The sequence below is a fragment of the Herpailurus yagouaroundi genome, unplaced genomic scaffold (assembly GCF_014898765.1).
Source record: "Herpailurus yagouaroundi ecotype Mexico unplaced genomic scaffold, PumYag 100, whole genome shotgun sequence".
NCBI classification, from domain to species: Eukaryota; Metazoa; Chordata; class Mammalia; order Carnivora; family Felidae; genus Herpailurus; species Herpailurus yagouaroundi.
In genome coordinates this window covers 81,877,503-81,884,310 of record NW_024412391.1, presented here as the reverse complement: position 1 = coordinate 81,884,310, position 6,808 = coordinate 81,877,503, and the positions used below count along the sequence as shown (strand labels likewise).

Sequence of the window (6,808 nt, the reverse complement as noted above, 5' to 3'; positions counted from 1 at the left end):
CTCTCTCTGTCTCTCAACAATAAGTACATGTAAAAAAAATTTTTTTTAATTATTTAAGGTATACGTGACAGATTTCTCATGGCTTTGCTGTATTGAATGTTTCTTGAAATGTCTCACAATTCTAACTCCAACAGTAAATTCTCTGTTTGGAGATAATGATCCACTGGAGAGATCTGAGGGAATGAGCTACATCATTCCAGCCAGAAGTCCTTGACCAACACACTATGTCAGTTTCATTTGAAATCTGAACTGCTTTTCTAAATTTAATTTAGATGATGAGAACACAGATAGTTCCTTGTGATATACCAATAAGGGATCTGGAGAAATGAACATGGTAACCAAGATTTGAAACACAGGCTTTTGTAATTGGTCAACATTTTGTGTGTGGTTTATAAATTCTAAAAGGCATCCTGGCTGGCTCAGTCAGAGGAGCATGTGACTCTTGATCTCAGGGTTGTGAGTTCGAGCCCCACATTGGGTGTAAAGATTACTTACATAAAAAAAAAAAACTGTAGAACATTTTTTAAAAAGAGAGAGAGAGAGGCATCTAGGTTGCTCAGTCAGTTAAGCATCTGACTTTGGCCTGGGTCATGATCTCACGGTTCATGAGTTCAAGCCCCACACTGGGCTTGCTGTTATCGGATCTTCTGTCTCCTTCTCTGCCCTTCCCCCATGCTCTCTCTCTCAAAATAAATAAACACTTAAAAAAAATTTTTTTTTAAACTTGATACACTGGAAAGATCCAAATCTTTTATTGACATTTATGACATGTTAATCAGCCAGCAGAGGGGGACATGGCTGTACAGCTGTTAGCAAATAGCCTTTTTCAACTAGCAGTAAGAAAGATGCTATCAGCCTACAAGGAATCATCAAACAGGTCTTCGAGATCGTGCATGCGGGCCATTTTTCAGATGAGGAAAATGGGACCCAGAGCAGCAAACCCACTTGGGCCAGAATGAGCACCTCCTCATCTCTGACTCCTAATGCAGTGTTCTTTCCTCTATACTTGGATTCTGAAAGGGACAGTACTGGCCCCTTAGCATTTAAAAACAGTTTTTTTTTTAATGTTTATTTATTTTTGAGAGAGCGAGAGCACCAGTGGGAGAGGGGCAGAGAGAGGGAGACACAGAATCTGAAACAGGCTTCAGGTTCTGAGCTGTCAGCACAGAGCCCAACGTGGGTTCGAACTCATGAACTTCGAGATCATGACTTGAATCAAAGTGGGACATTTAGGCAGCTGAGTCACCCAGGCACCCCTGTGTGGTTCCATTTTTAAGAAATGTTAGAAAATGCAAACTAATCTATGCTAAGTAGATCAGTGGTTACTTAGGGATGGGAGTATGCGGGTACATTGGGATGGAGAGATTACCAAGGGGCATGAGGAAACCTGGGATGATGGCTATATTCATCTTGATTGTGGTGATAATTTCTCAGGCAAATAATATGTCAAAAGTTATCAAATTGGGGCACCTGGGTGGCTCAGTGGGTTAACCATCTGACTCTTGACCTTGGCTCAGGTCATGATCTCACGGTTCGTGAGTTCAAGCTCCACATAGGGCTCTGTGCTGACTATGTGGAGCCTGCTTGGGATTCTCTGCTCTCTCTCATTTCTATCTCTCTCTCTCTCTCTCTCTCTCTCTCTCTCAAAATAAATAAATAAAATTTTAAAATAAATAAATAAATGAATAAATACAATGTGTCTTATCTCTTACAGGTACATACTGTAGTATTTATAGATGAGAGTATATGTCTGGGATTTACTGAATTGGAGGAAATGATGGGTATGGATGAAATAAATTTGGCCAAATATTACTAATATTGAATTTAAAATGGTCACATAGAGGTTTGTTATACTATTCTTTCTACTTATGTGTTTTTTGAGATTTCCCAAAATAAGTTTTTGTTGTTGTTGAGTTTTTTATAAAATGATCATTTTAGGGTAGCTTAGGTGGCTCAGTTAAGTATCTGACTTTTCAGCGGGGCAGGAAGAGAGAGAGCGTGGGGACAAGTGAAGCAGAGGCTGAGGGAGAGAGAGAATCTTAAGCAGGCTCCATGGTCAGCATGGAGCCCAATGTGGGGCTCGATCCTATGACCCAGGGATCATGACCTGAGCTGAGGTTGAGAATCAGACACTCAACTAGCTGAACCACCCAGGTCTGACTCTTGATCTCAGCTCAGGTCATGATCTCAGGGTCGTGAGTTTGAGCCCCACGTTGGGTTCCATGCAGGGTGTGAAGCCTACTTAAAATTAAAAAAAAAAAATTATTATTTTAGTCATGCTCTGAAACAGTGGAGTAGACTAAGTGGCCTCTAATCTTCTCATCTGAGAAAACATACCTTTTCTATTAAGTAATAATCTCTATCATGAACTATCTGCTTCTCACTAGAAGCAAAAAATTGAAGTCTGAAAGACACATGGGGTTTTTTGACCAATTAATCATAAATCCCTATACTGATATGCTGTTGGAATCATTGCTTAAAAAATGAAAAGTGAGCCAGTGGCATAGGATAAGAATGCTATTTTAAAATTTCTTTCTTCTTAACTCACCCCCAAATGTCACAGAAATAACCTGTCACTGAAGGTTTCATTACTTTGAAACTCAAAGTAAATTATATTTTTATTCTGGCTGGAGGAGAGAAAAGGTGACCTGAGCTTTTCTGACTAGATACAAGTTTTCTAAATTAAAAAAAAAAAAAAAAAAAAAAAAAAAACTGAGCCAACTGGAAACTCTCTTTAGGGGGCAAGCATGGGATAAGTAATTATATCAAAGTAGTATTTGCAAAAAGTTTAAAATGTGACTCATGCAGAAGCAGACCCATAAATACAGAGATAAACTGGTGGTTCCCGGAGGGGACTAGGGGGGAGGAGGAGGGCAAAATGGGTGCAAGGGAGTGGGAGGCACAGGCTTAGTTATGGACTGAGTAAGTCATGGGGATGAAAGATACAGCCTAGGGAAATAGTCAGTGGTGCTGTCGTAGTGTTGTGTGGTGACAGACGGCAGCCACACTTGGGGTGAGCACAGCAGAATGTCCTTGCTGAATCACTATGTTGTACACCTGAAACTAATGTAACATTGTACATAACAATGTACTTTGACAACACATATACTTACTGATGGCATGTAGATGACTCATACAAATAGAGAAGGAACACACGGAGAAGGTTTTTTTCAACTCATCAGTGAGTTGTGTACATCCTGTCTTCAGTGGGGGAACTGCTGAATTGGGCCCCGAGGGCCCCGCACGCCTGCAGACCAGTCTGCGACTTGGGGTTGAGTAGCCCTGAACTCAGGAGCGGGAGCAGTCCATTCACCCTGAAATTCCTCCTTGGTCACGGCCTTTTCAGCAGCGGCCTGCTCTTCCTCTTCGATGCTTCAGGATCTCTGTAGAAGCAGAGATCAGGCAGGACCTCCCGTGGGTGTTCACGGAAAGGGAGCCGCGCGCGCGTGCGCAGAACGTCCCGGGCCAGCAGCCACGTCGGACCCACCGAACGAGCTCCCCCGTTGTTGCAACGGCTGGCAGCGCCCACAGAGGGCAGAGGCGAGTCTGTGACACCGAGTGATGCGACGCAGGTGAACGAAAGACGCCTCGGTGAGAGGCTGGCGGTCAGCCCTGGGATCGGTTACCACCAGAAGTCTCGGCTCCCAGAAGGCTGCCTGGATCTGGGTTAGTGAAGAAGGTTCCAGAAGTGAAGTGGCCAACAATAGGAGTGGCTCCAGCAGTAGCAGCCGCAGCAGCAAACCTCAGCACAGCTCACTGGCCAGTACTCCTGGATGATGTGACACTGACATCAGCTGGGGTTTCAATGGCAGCAATGGCACGAGCTGCCAGCAGAAGCTTCTCCCAGGTTCTCTTCAGATTTATCATGTAGCTGCCACGACTTTTCCTCTTGTATATGAACTGTTCCATTTGGAAGTCAAGGTTGATGCCACCTAGGTGGGTTCCCGCTGCGGGGAATTTAAGGACATCCTCCTCCTTGCATTTGTAGGACATCAAGGGCTCGGGATATCGTGAAAATTTCCCTTTAAGTTATGACAGGAACACAGGACAATGCCGTATGGACCCCTCCCTGGGTAGCATGGAAAAGCAAGCATCCAAGTCTTGATTCTGGCTCAGGTCATGATCTCAAGGTTCCTGGTATCGAGCCCTACATTGGGCTCCTCACTGACAGTGCGGAGCCTGTTTGGGATTCCCTCTCTCCTCTCTCCTCTCTCCTCTCTCCCTCTCCTCTCTCTCTCTCTCTCTCTCAAAATAAACTTAAAAAAAATGGCTACGTGAGGGATCCTTGAGGTGATGGAAATGCTCTGTGTCTTGACTCTATTCATCAGTATCCTGACTGTATACTGTACTATAGTCCTGCAAGATGTTCCTGTTGTGGAAACTGGGTAGAGAGTACACAGCATCTCTCTGTATTATCTCTTACAACTGAAAGTAAATCTACAAAAATCTTGAATTTTAAATTTTTATGTATTTATTTTTAGGTTTATTCACTTGTTTTGAGAGAGAGTACACACGTCCACTAGAAGGGGAAGGGCAGAGAGAGAGGGAGAGAGAGAAAGAATCCCAAGCAGTCCACACGCCACCAGTGCAGAGCTCAACTTGGGACTCAAACTCACAAACTGGGAGATCATGACTTGAGCCGAAATCAAGAATCGGACACTTAACCAACTGAGCCACCCAGGTGCCCCTAAAGTTTAACTTAAAAAAAAAAAAAAGGAATTGCTCTGTTAGATACAAAACAGGTTAGTTAATATCTTTTGATAATAAACCATAAACTTCTTTTCCCATAACCTTTGATGTTATATTTCTATCAGACAGATTAATATTACCCTTACTGGAGAAAAATACATCTTAACATGTGAATTCATAAGATCTAGACTTTTAATCAATGGTGAATAGTGAAACAAACAAGTGAAACAAACAAAGGGACTTCTAGAATCAGCAAACTGTCCTCAGCAGGCCAAATGTAGCCAGTGGATGTTTTGGCACAGCCCATGAGTTAAGAATGGCCTTTATGTTTCTCAAGGATTGTAAAATCCAAAAACCTGAATAATTGACTGATTCTTTTTTTTTTTCCAGAAAAAGTTTGCTGACCCTAGGTCCTAGATAATTAAATAATACTTTGGTGGACATGTTAAACAAGGTCTTCAAATCTCACACGTGAAAGTAGGGGAAAAGGACAAGTCTGTATTTTTGGCGTCATATTGACAAAATGTGTTTAAATGTTTTATGCCATTAAAAAAATGACACTTAGATAGATATAAACAACAAAGTCATCTAAACACATCAGCGATTCTGAAATACCCTAAGCAAAAAAAAAAAAAAAAAAAAAAAAAAGGAATAGGTACAAGTTATTATCAGCTACAGAGTGCTTCTACTCAAATTTATAGGTAAAAAACATTAAATAACACATATTAAGTGTAAAAGAGAACTTCTTATAAGTGAATTCTAAGTTGCAGAAATTTCAATCTCTCTACAACACATAACCTTTAGAAGACCTTTCCTATCTCTTACATTAGTAAACAAATATTTACTGAGGCCTCCCAGTTGTAGAGTCAAACCAACATATTGAAATACACAACAAAAAAATAGACTTTTGGGGCATCTGGCTGGCTCAGTTGGTAGAGCACATGACTCTTGATCTCAGGGTCATGAGCTCAAGCCCCACATTGGGTGTGGAGCCTATTTAAATAAAAAAGGGGGTGCACCTGGGTGGCTCAGTTGGTTTGAGCGTCCGACTTCGGCTCAGGTCATGGTCTCGTGGTCCGTGGGTTCGAGCCCCGAATCGGGCTCTGTGCTGACAGCTTGGAGCCTGGAGCCTGCTTCTAATTCCATGTCTCCCTCTCTCTCTGCCCCTCCCCCGCTCATGTTCTGTCTCTCTCTGTCTCAAGAATGAATGAACGTGGGGCGCCTGGGTGGCTCAGTCGGTTAAGTGGTCGACTTCGGCTCAGGTCATGATCTCGCAGTCCGTGAGTTTGAGCCCCGCGTTGGGCTCTGTGCTGACAGCTCAGAACCTGGAGCCTGTTTCAGGTTCTGTGTCTCCCTCTCTCTGACCCTCCCCCGTTCATGCTCTGTCTCTCCCTGTCAAAAAAAAAAAAAAATAAAAAAAAATTTTAAAGAATGAATGAACGTTAAAAAAAATTTTTTTTAAATAGATTTTTGCTTTGATTGTCAAAGCGCTGACAAATAGAAGTAGGATAAAGAAAGGAAATATCTACTCAGTAAATAGATAATAAATAGGATAAAGAGAATAGATCATTAATAGCTCAGAATGTGATAGAGTTAGGAGAAATGCTAGTACATTATCGAAAGATAGAACTGCAGAACAGCAGCTAGAATTTGTTTTCCCAGCCCTGCCCTCAGACCTTTTTCTCAAAGACCCAAAAAGCCTCTCCAAACATGGGCCCCTTCATTAGTTCCCTAGGGTTGCTATAACAAACTGGCTTAAAGTAACAGAAATGTTGGGGCAACTGGTTGGCTCAGTCAGAAGAGCATGTGACTTTTGACCTCGGGGTCATGAGTTCAAGCCCCTCATTGGGTGTAGAGATTACTTAAAACAAAACAGAAATCCAGAAATGTCTTCTCTCCTCATGGCTGGAAGCTGGGAGTCTGAAATCCAGGCCTCGGTAGGGCCATACTCCCTGTGCAGGTCTAGGGAAGAACGCTTCCTGGTTTCTTCCTAGCTTTTGGTAGCTGCCCATGCTCTCAGCATTCCTTGCCTTGTAGATGTACTCCTTCAGTCTCTGCCTCTGAGGTCACGTGGCCTTCTTCCCTCTGTCTCTGTGTCTTCTGTATCTTTGTATCCAAA

The 6,808-nt window shown here is 42.6% G+C and overlaps 1 pseudogene; it reads right to left on the bottom strand.

The window, feature by feature from the left end:
* Positions 1-2,936: 2,936 nt before the first annotated feature.
* Positions 2,937-4,170, bottom strand: LOC121028862 (40S ribosomal protein SA-like; annotated as a pseudogene).
* Positions 4,171-6,808: the final 2,638 nt, after the last annotated feature.